Source organism: Amphiprion ocellaris, chromosome 15, assembly GCF_022539595.1.
Source record: "Amphiprion ocellaris isolate individual 3 ecotype Okinawa chromosome 15, ASM2253959v1, whole genome shotgun sequence".
Taxonomy (NCBI): Eukaryota; Metazoa; Chordata; class Actinopteri; family Pomacentridae; genus Amphiprion; species Amphiprion ocellaris.
In genome coordinates, this window is record NC_072780.1 from 15,678,493 (window position 1) to 15,692,428 (window position 13,936).

A 13,936-nucleotide genomic window follows, 5' to 3' on the forward strand; every position below is an offset into this window, starting at 1 on the left:
CTCAGCTGTAGTCCAAGACGTTGTTGACTTCACTGCCAGTTTTTGATGGGAAATAACGGTTGCTGCCAATGAGGAGCCTGTTTACAGATAATGCAGAAGGCTAAATCTTTGTCAGTGATATAATGCTAGACACCACACACACAGTCTCATAATCTGAGTATGTGGAATGTGAAGGACTTGGTTGTGTATCTCTTTTGTTGTCACTGTAGGCAAACAGTTAAGAGGAGCGAAAGGTCAACTATCAGACTGCCAGCTGCTGAGTTTATTTGAGCTTTATCCTGAGGACAGACTACACTGAGTGCTCGTATTTGTGCCCTTTGACATCCTTTTCTAATTAAAGATTGGTGTGTGTGTGTGTATCCCTGCATTGGAAGCTTCCTCTGCGGAGGGTCAGTGTTTTGCTGTCTATAAGGAAGAGGACAAAGGCAGTTTAAAACATGAATGTTGTGTAACCGAGTGAGAAACACAACACTGTCAGGTGTGACTCAATCAGATAAAAAGGCATTGTTTTGTCCTGTGTGTGTGCGCTTATGTGAGAAGTTTGCTTTTTTCTTGCTTCATTTTGCAGATGTAACAAGAAACACGCTCACCATATACCACTCTAGTGTGTACGCTTAGTCGAAATGTGACGGTTGTGTGTTTGCACCTGTATGCATTATGGATTATACACACACACACAACCAAAACTGCACAATGAGGGATGAGCGCCTAATCCAGCCAGTGTTTTATAACATTTCAGTGCGATGTATGCATCCAAAGCCGAGTGCAGACCATCATTTATTGACGTGTGTGTGTGTGTGTGTGTGTGTGTGTGTGTGTGTGTCTATAGGGATGGCCGGGGTTCAATGAGTTCATGCAGCTTCCTCTCTCCCTCTCTTTTTGTTGCACTGTCTGGCTCCTGTAGTGGGTGTAAAAAAGTGACGGGAAGAAGAGCGCAGAGGAAGAGACGTGATGAGATGTGAAAAGCCTTTAAGGAAAGTGTCATAGGTGCAGTGTATGCATGGCTTCCTATAGCCTCTCTGCCTGTCTCTCTCTCTCTCTGCTGCATATTTCCTGCTTGGTTATGTAATGCGGGGGACGCTCGGTACTTTTCTCTTTTTCTCCCCCCCCCTCCTTCTTCTTCTTCTACCCTCCCCAATCCAGAGCATGACATGCCTTCCTGTTTTTCCAGCAACTCGCTGAACTCTTTCCCAGGGCAGCCACACACACAGCACACACTCTGTCGACACGTATTGTATATAATGTGCTCATTTTAGACAAAGCTGCTTATCCTTGATGTGCTGTGTCTGGTGGGCTGCAGAAAGGCCTCACCTCTTAACACACTTCTCTCTCAGCTGCCTCCATGTCATAATAAACCCTCTCCTCCGTCCTGCTGTCCGTCCCTGCTCTGCTCTGTCTCTCTGTCCACTTGTTTTCACCTTTTGCTCTCAGGCAGGAAAAGGGTGTGCAAGCTCATAAAGGACTAACAAAGCCTGTTGTGTGTATGTTTGTGTGCCCATTTTTTCACTGCGCGCACAGGGAGCAGTGTACTCTGCAGTGTACAGCATGTGGGACAAAGAGGCTGTGTGTGTGTGTGTGTGTGTGTGTGTGTGTGTGTGTGTGTGTGTGTGTGTGTGTGTGTGTGTGTGTGTGTGTGTGTGTGTGTGTGTGTGTGTGTGTGTGTCTGTGTATGCATCTGGGTTCCTCTATTGTCAGTGAGTTGAGCTCTGGAGCCGGCCTTTTTCCCGCCAGTGCGGTGTTTTGTGGGAGGGGTTTCGGCTGAGCTCAGCAGCCACAAAGAGCCACAGCTTCCCGCCCGATATGCAAAGAGGCTGCGAGTGGGCGGGGCTGGGAGCCTCCCATAATGCAGCGCTTAACGCTTTCGCTGCCGGGGAGGAAAACCAGCAAAGTGCACCCAGGTTGTGCATCTCATTACCAGCCTGTGGAATGAGGACACTTATAAAAGCCTTATTTGAAATTAAAGCTCAAATTAGAAGGATTGAAAGTAGCACGACCATTTTTTTCTCAATTATGAACATTACAAAGTGTGAAAGGATGCACTGTGCATTATTGTGCTTTGACAGTTCTTATGCAACAAATTAGTTAACGCACCCAGGAGGAAAAGTGAACTACTGGACTGATATAACCCCCCCCCCTCCCTTTCTTCCTTCTCTTTTTGCATTGTGTGCAGAATTTATGTGCCGGTATATAAAACGGCATCATATTTACTATGTGTGAGTTTGATTAAATATGAATGCGTTCATTTGCACCATTGTCTGTCATCCCCGTACTGTTGTGGATACTTTACTTTTAAAGACAAGGCCTAATGGCGAGAAAATAATGTAGATTTACCTTTAAAAATCAACTCCAGACTTAATTATCACTGCATTTATTCAGTTCTAGCATGCTTAAATATATTTCCATTTGAGTATTTTGTGTATTTTTTTCAGCTTTACTGTTTGGTTCAGTGTCACTGCATGAAGTGCTAAAATCAAACTGAACACAAACAATGAGGTGGCGAATAAAAAATGAAGAATTTCACACCTAAAGAACTGTAGGTCCAGTTGGTTTAGCGCGATAGGAAGATTTAATGTCAGATTTTAAAGAAATGCCCATAATATGCTCATGTTGAGTTCACAGCTTGTTATTGACAAACCAGAAGACACAGAAACAACTTTTGTGGAGCTGGATCAGTTGTTCATTTTGCTTACTGGCTAATAACTGAAGCTGGAATTAAGTCAGTAGAGTTTCAGCTTTGGAAAGCTTCTGTCACTTTCAAATATGGAAATTTTGTACAACAATTAATTTTTTGTTTTCTCCATCAAGATACTTTTGGTTCTATCTTAACACAAGCCATAATATCAGTTAATTTATTCAGATTTTTAACTTATTCACTTCACTTTTCCAGTGTAAATGCTGATATGCTGCATAGAACCGTGACCAGTGAAGTGATGCAAACAGATCTAAAAGCAACAGCATGTGAAAATCACCTTAAATTGAATCCATCTATGTGAGCATTGGTGTATTTATTCGAACTACCAGATGCTACTTGTCTTGTTTTTGTAGTTTTTGAAGACTGCACTGATGGCCAGCATGTTACTGCTGTACTTAACCTGTGGCCACTTCACTTTCACTGTTTCTTCTTGTGACTCTTAAAACTTCACTAGAAGGAAAAAGTTTGAGGTCCAGTAACCTTTTACAGGTATTGTAAAACAATGTGTGTGTGTGTGTGTGTGTGTGTGTGTGTGTGTGTGTGTGTGTGTGTGTGTGTGTGTGTGTGTGTGTGTGTGTGTGTGTGTGTGTGTGTGTGTGTGTGTGTGTGTGTGTGTGTGTGTGTAACTGCACATGGCTGACGCATGTTTTAGGCATGTTATGCAACCCAGTGTAACATTAGATGGCTGTAGACCAATAGCAGCTGTTGTGCACACTCACACACCCTCTTCACCCCGTTTCTAACAAAGGCCCTGTTATATGAAGAAGTCGTGTGCTTCAACATGCTAAGCAGGAGGCTGGATGGAGGAGTCGACCTGCCCTCATACGCCCCTAAATATTTAAAATACTTTAACTGTACTGTCCGTTTGTGCTTTTCTATACTACATACAAACGCACTATTGCAGGGTATCTAATATCTGCCGCTGTGTCAGCTTGGTGCATGAAAAACATGGGTGTCATGCTACCCAGTGGACAGGAGGCAACATGTGACATTTGATTCCAGGCAGAGAAATAATGTAATGTTCTCTATTGATTGCTAAACAACTATGCATTTAGTGTTTTCCTGCAGGGACTTGTAGTTACACTTTGTGTATGAATTCAGAGCGCAGTATTTATTACTTTTGGCATGTAGCATTGAACACTACTCACTGAGAGAGAATGACAAGACAGTGTTGCATAGACATTAGTGTTGCTTCTCCTGAAATATTAGAGTTTCTTGTGGTTTCATACATGATTCAAAAGTGTTTTAACCATCTGAAGAGTGTGGTTGAGAGACAGCATGCCCACAAATGATATATCATTATATAAGGGTACGCTGCACATGTGCACTGCAGAGAATTCTGGCACAAGTTCATCTACTTCAAGGTGAACTCAGAAGGAAAAACCTTCTGAATACATCAGAACTTGAGCAACAGTTGTTGTTCACCCTGATGAAAGCTGCAAGTTGAAACGCAGCAGTTTTATACAGTTTTTCTTTACAAGTATTGCTGTAGTTTTGGCCTCCTCTGCAGACAGAAATGAAGGAAATCATCCTATTAAATGCACTGCTTCTTTCACTAAAGGCACCAGACAACTTTCAAAGAGAAAAAAGTATTAATGTATTAAATTAGTACTGAATCTTCTCAAGGAAACGGTTGTTTTGATAGAATTACACAAATTCAGACACATAGTGGCTTGTTAAAATGCACACAGAACTGTCGCTGAGCACAGTTGGTCAGCACATTTGTACACCACAACAGTTGGTAACCAGCCTCAACCACACTCAGGCTGATTTACATTGCGGCTGGCGAGGACGATTGTCTGATATGATATGAAGTGTGTCAGGAGTGGTGCTGATCAGTTAGGTGTGTGAGCGGGAGACAAAGAGGGGAAAAGAGACTGTTTACTGTTGTGTGTGTGTGTGTGTGTGTGTGGGTGTGTGTGTGTGTGTGTGTGTGTGTGTGTGTGTGTGTGTGTGTGTGTGTGGAAGGCGGCAGGGGAAGCCAGCGGAGGGAAACCACTGCTGAATGTGTATCACACTCTGATAAGGTGTTCCCTCCTCGGAGCAGTTAACGGTTAATACTTGATCCGTTTGGGCCGAGCCCTGCTGCTGCTGTGGCGGGAAAGGAAGGGAGTGGAAACAACAAAGCAGGAGGGGGAATTTACAGCGTTTCAGGGGAACTTCTGAGTTATCTGAGATAACTGTGACTGTTGGAAGAATCCAACTGAAAAGAACATTTCCATATTCATGTGTGGTCCGCAGGTTTATTGTCTGATCACAAGTTGAGCTGATAAATTGTTTTAACAAGTACTGCATCACTATTTGTCCACCGCTGCTGCTACGATGAAGGTTCCACCCACAGTATAATCATCTAAGACATACAATGGCTTTTTTTGTTTTATTATAGAATTTGTTTATCTTAATCTAAACTCCCAGTGTGTCCCTGACATTTGAAAAGGCTTGCTGGGTTGGAAAGGCGCACCTATAAAGTTATAATGTAACCACCTGCTTATCTGATATAACTTTCTGTTATTTGTAGTTCAAACTGTACATGAAAAGTCATTAAATAAGCGACGTTTGTGTCCCTCTCTATCTGAATACCAGACATTAGGGAAGTAAACTGAGACTCTGGTTCCTTATTTATTACATGACAGTTAGGGCACAACGCCAGACATGAATACTGGTCCATAACTCCTCTATACACACACAGTACTCCTCTTCCAAACCACGATATGCTGTATTTGCATTGTATCTTTTTTTTTTTTTTTTTTTATCTTACACCCTGTTACACCAGGAATGTCTCTTTCAGCTTACAGCTGCTTGAACATTGGAACTTGTGGTTGTGTTGTACCCTATAAGATGGTACAGCATCCGCCTGCTGCTCTCTTTTCCATATATAACTTCTGACAGGCTCTCCTGTGTCCCCCTGCCCTACTTTACACCTTCCAGCAAACCCACAGTGCAGTTAGACGGACACTTCAGCTGAGTGGACTGATGGCTTGCAGTTAATTCTTCAGTCAAACCTACTAAGAGATGATTTTTGGGGGTACTTTTGGCTTCATTGGGTAATTACAGGGCAGTGGAATGACACGCTGTAAGACTAGGTGTCCCTACTTTAAGGCATTTGGGCGCTAATCACTTGGCTGCCACCTACTTAAAATCTTTTAATAGACATTATGAATGGGAGTGAATAGTTGCGTAATTACTAAACATAACAGCTTATTGGACTTTTAGCATGACGAGTGTCAGTAGGTCTTCCAGGCTGCACTGACTTCTTCTGTTTTGATCCAGATAAACAGGTTACTTAAGTATATTTACCTTGATTGGTTTGTTTTGCAATCCTTGGTGAAATGATCTTTTGCTGCTCCCTTGTGGTGAGACCGAGAAAATGACTGAAGAACATCCTGCAGTGGAACACTTTGTACCCATGTTTGTACCAGAACAGACCAACTGCTGAATAACATCCCAACCTAAAATGCACTATGACAAAGAAGTGTGTCATGACGAGCCTCGAGGCTCCCTGAAAGAACATGTGATCATGTTTCATGAGATCAGGGACGGAAACAACAAATTAAGTTCAATGCAGGGCTATAATGCACAATGTGTGTACATTCATAATGAGCTTGATTCATATTTAGTGCTTTTAGGCATTTCAGGTTGCAGGGGTTTTCGTGCACAGAGGAATCTTTCATTTGGTTGAGCATAACTGACATTATTGTTTGTCAAATAAACAGGAAAATGCATTGATTTGTGTCAAATAATGTAACAGACTCACTGCCTTGATGTGCAAGGACCAATAGAAAGGCATTTTCTGAATACACGTGTGTGTGTGCGCGCGCGCGCGCGCGCGCACACACACACACACACACACACACACACACACACACACACACACACACACACACACACACACACACACACACACACACTCAAAATCTTTAAAAAATCCCAGTGGACCTTAACCCCCTTTGCCACACTCCTTAGAATAAAACTCCCTATCATAGACCTCATAATTTTGTGATCAGTTTAATTTGAGTACTGTTTTCCTCTGATACAGTTTCATCATTTCATATAGTTGGATCAATTTTCTTCTTGTAGAATTTATTTTTTCTTCATTTCTACATTTCACATCCATAGTGTTTTTGTAGTTTTTAGTGTGTCTCTCTCGTCACTGATTAAATCCTTAAAGCTTTCTCTGTGTATCAATGTTACATATTTAGAGTTTTATCCATGAATAGAATCACTTCTTGCCTCAAAATGGCTTCGATGTATTTCTGCAGTGTTGTGTTTGTGCAAATCTATTTGTCTGCATTTTTGCGTTTCATACCTGCCACACAGATTTTAAACATAAGATCGTGTAAAATGTGTTCTGATGTGGTCCGTGTGCGGATCTGGTAATTGGATTTTCCGTTCTGAAGCGGGTATTGAAAAACAAAAAACGAGTGGTTATTTGATTTTCGTTTTATAATACAAAAATTAAAATTGAAATACAAGGCATTTTTCCTTTTCATGATCAAAAAGCGATATACGAAACTGTAAAAATGCTTTGATTTTCATTTTATGTTTAGAATAACAAAAAAATAAAATCAGTAAGAGACAGAAACGAAAAAAGTTCCGTTTTTTTCATTTTCTGAGACCGGAAGTGGTCATCAGCAAGTGTGGAGCCAAACGACAACAAGATTCTCAGAGGGCGGAGCCAGAGAGCAGTGATTGGTCAGACCATAGATAATATAGAAGACAGCGCGCTAACGTATCTAGTATTCTATGTATCTATGGTCGGCACGTCTGGTAGCATTTCTGGCTGCTGTTGACCTTGTTTTTGGAGTAAAACACGGTAAGAAGAGAAATACTTCTAACCAGTAGCGTTGTTTTGTTGTACGTTAAGTCAGCGACTTGTGAAGAGTCGTGTTTTGTCGTGTTTGAGCAGTTGGTCCGGACGCGTTAGCTAGCTAAGCGGCTAAGTTAGCTAGCGGGCTAATTAGCACAGGTGGCTAACTTACCGCTGAACACCTGTGTTAGTTGCTGCTGCAGCTGTCCTCATTATTAGAATGACCTTCTCAACCTGTATTTCTCTGCTGTGTATTTTAGCTTTTAAAAAAGTTATTTTACTTTAAGGTTAACTGAAACCCGTTCAGCTGCACTGAAGTTTAACATTCAGCTGGTTTGAATTAAACCAAGCTTAACTTAACATTGTGCAACATTACCTCTCTGAATTTCCATAATTTCATTAAATTCCTTCTCTCTTCCACTGCTCAAGTTCAATCCAGTATATAAAATGGCATTAATAGTGAATAAACTAACAACCAGCCATTGTATTTATTTATTACTGCATGTATTTGTAGTAAAACATGAGTTGAAACATCCTACTTTTGGATCTAGAACTGCACAAGCCGTTCATTTTCAGTCACCTGACGAGTTAAACTCCCCTTTTTATGTGAGGTTGAAGCAGAAACTCTGAGTTAACAAAGAAAGTTCTTTATAATTTGCGATACCTGTTATCTCTGACTGAGGCTTTAGTTTTTGTTGAGCTGATTTACACGTAGAAACTTAGTTCAGGAAAATTTCTCAGTAGCTCAGAGGACAGGCTGCTTTTTACACAACCTTGTAAGTGAATGTCTGTCAATGCTTTCAGCAGAATTTAGAAACACAACACTTCCTAAACAGATATTTTGAGGCTGTGAGGTTGAACGTTTGAGAGTATATCAGTGTGTTTGTTTGTGGTCTTTCTGTTTCTAGGTGGAAGCTGAATTAGTGAGGATGACTCCTGCTCCTGTCATCTCTAAGCTCCTCACACATCTTTACCTGCACATGAGGAAAATCACTCCTGTAGAATGCAGGTATGTTTGTCATTATTATAAAAAGGTGTTGCCTGGTGACCTGTCAGAAACCCATTATACAGAGTCAGCCAAAAATAATGTTTACACACATCAGGAAAAGAAAAACTTGCATAAATATTTCAATACCAAATTTATTCAGACATCACGAGATTAATAAAAGTTATCTTTGGCCTCTACAATTACAAGAGGTGCTCAAAGTGGTGGCCACTGGCTTCCAGACATTTCTGTTGTGTTGTAGACGTCACTTGTTGATGCTCCATTCATGAGGGTAGCGCCATCTGTTGGGAAAACATCGTACAACAGGACACAGAGTTATTGTGATTTGATCAAACTTAGAAAGAGGTATCTATATGTATAGAAGTACTTATACAAATGAAATATTTATAAAAGTTTTTCTTTTCCTGATGTGTGTACATTATTTGGGCTGACTCTGAACTTAATGAGCACAAAACTGTCATTTATTTGTTGCTTTGAAAGCTTCTTTAGTGAAAACCAGCTGGTGTTCTGCTTTAAAACAAACTGCTGTTGAGGTCTGTGTTTTTAGGTTTAACCCCACAGTTTCTGAATGAACTGAAAGTTAGTTTTTTTCCTGATCAATGTGGACGTTATAATTGATGGTAACATTTACTGATCATATAATCAGCATGACTATATAACAGTATAACATTCTGACCACCTGACTAATACTGTGTTGGTCCCTTTATGCTGCTAAAACTCCTCTGACCCAGTGGTTCTTCAGAACCTCTGGGGATGTCCTGTGGATTCTGTGGATCCTGTGGGTTGCAGGGTGGGTCCTACCTAGACCAGGCTGATCCTGGACCATCCCACAGATGCTCAATCAGATCTGGATGTGGGGAGTGTGGAACCCAGGTGAACAGCTTAGCTCTGTCGTGTTCCTCTGACCACTCCTGTAGTAGCAGTTTTAGTTTGTCCTGCTGAGGGTGGCAGCTGGCATCAAGGACTGCTGTTGCCATGGAGACTAGGGGGTTGTTTGTCCTGCAGTGTTTAGGTGGTGGTACATGTCAAACATCCACATGAACATCAAGGTTCCCCAGCAGAACGTTGCATTAGAACAAGATGATGGATGTTGTTGTCTTCAGCTGTCAGTGGTCAGAATGTTGTGGCTGATCAGTGGATCTGTCTGCCTTTACTCTGACATCCAGAGTTATACAAAAGTGTAGTATGTGTGCAGTGCAGAAGAGATTTACTTTATTGTGTGCAGTTTTTTTTTTTTTTAAAGGGAGAGCATTTTTTTTTATCCATCTGAAGAAGACCTAATCTTTCCCTTCAAAGGGTAGTTAATAATTACTACAGCTTCCATAGTGGTCCCATCAGAGAAAATCATATCCATATACAGATTTTTATTAATTCCAGGGCTGGTTCAGTAAAGATTATAATAATAACTACATCAGATAATTCTTGGTCGCAGTTGGAATTTTGCAGACTGAGAGATGGTTGAGAAGGTTTGCAGTTCTTGTTTTAGCAAAATATGTGATAATAGAAGATCTTTATTGTCATTGTACTTGAAATTATCTGCAAACCAGCAAAGTGCAACAGTCTGAGGTATCTAAAAATAAATAAGTAAAGAAAAATGCTTCTAAAGCCAATAATAAACAGAATATTGTGAGGGAATATTCTAAAAAGGAAAGAAAAGCTTCATTCTCCTCTCAGGATAAACTGTCATTAAAATTGACTTTAAATTTAGCTTCAACACGAGATAAAAACATTTACTTTCATTACTGATATTGTCAAGTTTTAATAAAGTTCACGCTACTTTTATAGAATGATGAAAGTGAATAAATTGTATTTCTGTGATCTGTGTTTGATTTCTGTCTTTTCTCCTGTCATCCAGATGTTCAGAGGGAGATGATGCCACATCTGGTCCAGCTGATGGAAGGTCTTGAAGTTCTCTGACTGACCTCGACTGAAGATGGTCGTCTCACTGGATTTAAGGTTCAGATGCTCAGTAACAAACTCCACTAATGTGCCAACAGGGAAGCTTTAGGTTTATTAAATGTTGCTATGAAGGTATCACTGTTTTTCTTTGTGAATGCAATGTGCTCCAACTGAAACTTGAATTAGAACTTAGAAGTAAATCCTTCCATCTGAGAGGATTTAGTTGCATTAATAACCTCATAACATTCAAATTTTTATTTCAGTCTTGGTTGGAAATAGAATCTCTGTATTGATTCAGGTAAAAACTGAACTTCACAGCATGTTGGAGCAAAACAACCAGATGAAAACCGTGATGGTGTTGGATTGTCAGACCGTAATGTTGCAGCTCAAAGCAGCTTTTCTAGCTCAGTTCATTCTGACATTCAGCTATGAATCAACACAGCAGATGGTGATCCATGCTGTGGAAGTCTCACATCTCCTGATTTAATGGAGCTGCTTTGCACTTTTTACACTGTTTATTCACCAACACTTTATTTAATAAAAGTCCCATCTAGTTTTCATGAGGAATGTGATGTTTTAATTTCTCTGTGAATAACTGCAGTCTAATGCAACAGCTGGAGTTGTAACATCTGTCCTGATATTGATCATGAAGTATTGATCAGAATACTTATGGTCAGCAGTCATCCCTGAAGTTTTACATTGAAATCTTTACTTGTGTTGTGAACTTTGGTAAGAAGCAGCAACGTTAGCGTTGCCATGGATACATGAGTGTTAAATTCTGTCCATGTTTCCATTTTGGGAAATGCAGTCCAGTTCCAGAATGTGGAGGAATTTAGTCTCACAATCACAGACAACAAATATTATCTGAAAGTCGGGTTATTGTTGTTTATCAGCACAATACAAAAAGATTAATGTTAGAAATATTCCAGTTAAGACTCTAGAATATCATGATTTATGTAAATTTACCTCAATAATACGAATGTTCAAGTTAAGATTGTACAGTGATATTTATTATGTAAGTTTAGCTGATTAAAGTTTATGACTCTGCACTAAAATATTATTTAAATTGACATCATTATTATAATATTTAGGGTCAGACCCTACAGTATTGAGATTAAGAAATCAAATATTCTATAAAATGTAAATACACTGAACTCATTTGGATATATTTAAATGAGACTCAACAATATTATTTGACACAAATCTATCTAAATCAAAATTTTAATAATTTTCACGCCAAACATTTACTGGACTGATTTAAATATTAAAATCACTCCTTTCTAATCCTCTGCTGTACGTTCAAACCTGAGGCCTTAAATAGAAACACACAAGTATCTGATTGAAGGAACTTCTGCAGAGTCCTGGTTCCAGAACATGATGATAGAATTATAGTCAAACTTTAACAAAAGTTGCCTGAGAGTTTACAGGTTTTTATGTTAGATTTCTTCAGTAATTTAATGAGAGTTATCAGCAAAAATCAAGTGTTCATTTGATGAACTTCATTTCCTAAAACATCCAGAATTGGAGCTCATATCTTTGGCAGCTGTAAAGTTTCTGCTCCTTCAAAGTTCACAACACAATGAATGAATTCCTAAAACACTCTCAATGCTGGAGAGTGTTTGTGATGCTGAAGTAGTGATCAGTTTTTCTGTTTCTTCTCTGGAGATGCACAATGAGGGACGTCTGCAGAGACTGAGAAAGAGTCTCACCACATCCTTACATGAGGAAAAAGACTATTGAAGACTACAATGAGAAAAACTATCAGACAGCAGACGGCTGCATTCAAGGTGAGCTCTGAACATCTAATCTGGAACAGGAATTCAATAACGGCAGCATGAGCTTCATTTCAGTCTGTAGCTGCTGAATTCATGGATGAATCATCTGGCACTAGAGAAGAAGACCATCAAACATCCACGTCAGCTGATGGAGGTCCAAGAGTCTCACCCAACAAACAACCTACAGAGTGAAGACCTCGAATCTGATTGGACGGCCTCCTATTCAGCCACGTGTGAACAAATGCCTCTAAGCTGATTTGTTTTCTAAAATAAATCTAGTTTGAGTCCTAATCTATGCCTGTGTGTTTGCTTCTTTACACCCCTGTTAACAGTTTAGGCTGTTAGATTGTTCCAGATAAGACGAGTACAAGATACTTCAGAGCCGTTCTACCACGAGCCTGACAGGAAGAACTCCAACAGCTACTGAATGTTCCTGTGGTTCCCTCAAGGCTACAGGAGGAGCCCTACGAGGACGAGCTGGTCCACCTGATGGTGGCCAGTCGCTGCGGTTCAAAGCCAACACCGACTACGTGGACTTCTACTGGACCACACGGAGGCCTTCAAACCGGACCAACAAGTTCAGCGACTCCCCGACTCGTGGGTCTGAGGACGCCGCCGAGCCTCGGCCCAGCCGGCCTCCTGTCTGTGGGCGTTTGAGTGCTGAGAGGTTTGTGGATGCATGTGAACGATCTGTGTTGAAACAGCAGCTTTGGACTCACGAACGCTGGGAAAAACCAAGAGCTCCTTTATTTGTGACTTCCATTAAAAAACTGATGAAAATAAGTTTGCCAGGGTTCTGACCGATAACAGATTATTAAATAATGAAAATAATCCTTTAAATGTTCCTTTAAACAATCCTTTTAGGTCTACATTTCCTTTACACTGACTTCTTGGTATATGTACAAGTATTTTGGGTGGAATATACCATTAAGCCCGATGTTCAAGGGTTCTTCTGGGAATATGCCATTAAACCAACCTTTTAGGTAAATGTTCCAGGATGTTGGGTAGAATATACCATCAGATCAACCTTTTAGGTCTACATTGGAAGATTTTAGAATAGAATATTACTCCAAACCATCATTTAGGTCTACATTTAAGGTGGAATATTCCTTTATACCAAGATTTTTTGGTCTACATTGAAGGATTTTAGGTGGAACATTCCTTTGAACGAACTTTTTAAGTTTATGTTCAAGGATGTTGGGTGGAATATACCATCAGACCAACCTCCAAGGTCTACAGTAGTGAATTTTAGGTAGAATATACCATTAAACTCACCTTTTAGGTCTACATTGGAGGATTTTAGGTGGAATTTTCTTCCAAACCCTCTTTTAGTCTACATTTAAGGATGTTTAGGATGGTATATTCTTCCGAACCAACTTCTCAGGTCTACATTTCAGGTGGAATATTCCTTTTAACCAGCCCCTCAGGTGTCTTTGAGGATTTTGGATGGAATACTCGGTTAAACCAACATTTTAGGTGCATGTCCAAGGATTTTTGGTGGAATGTTCCTTTAAGGTCGATGTTTGAGGACCTTGTAGGTGGAATACTTCCTGAAATCAACCTTTTATGTCAGCATTCAAAGATTTAAGGTGGAATATTCCTTTAAACCAACCTAAATTTCATGTTTTGATCATTATCAAGTGAGAAACCTCAATCCAGACTCCTCATAATGACGTTTGAGATTTATGCTGCTGTTATTTGTTTAGCCCAGACTAAATGACAGAAATCCACAACTGTAATTTTATTTCAGGACTCGG

At 40.1% G+C, this 13,936-nt stretch overlaps 1 long non-coding RNA gene across 4 annotated transcripts; it reads left to right on the plus strand.

Annotated features, from left to right (window-relative positions):
- Nucleotides 1-7,451: 7,451 nt before the first annotated feature.
- On the plus strand, nucleotides 7,452-12,470 carry LOC129350618 (uncharacterized). Of its 4 annotated transcripts, XR_008604087.1 has the most exons (5): nucleotides 7,452-7,505; nucleotides 8,408-8,508; nucleotides 10,361-10,461; nucleotides 12,070-12,191; nucleotides 12,255-12,470. It is a non-coding gene; the product is annotated as an uncharacterized LOC129350618 (long non-coding RNA). The 4 variants fall into 4 exon arrangements; XR_008604085.1 differs by having other exon boundaries at nucleotides 10,361-12,191; XR_008604088.1 differs by lacking the exons at nucleotides 7,452-7,505; nucleotides 8,408-8,508 and adding an exon at nucleotides 9,099-9,378.
- Nucleotides 12,471-13,936: the final 1,466 nt, after the last annotated feature.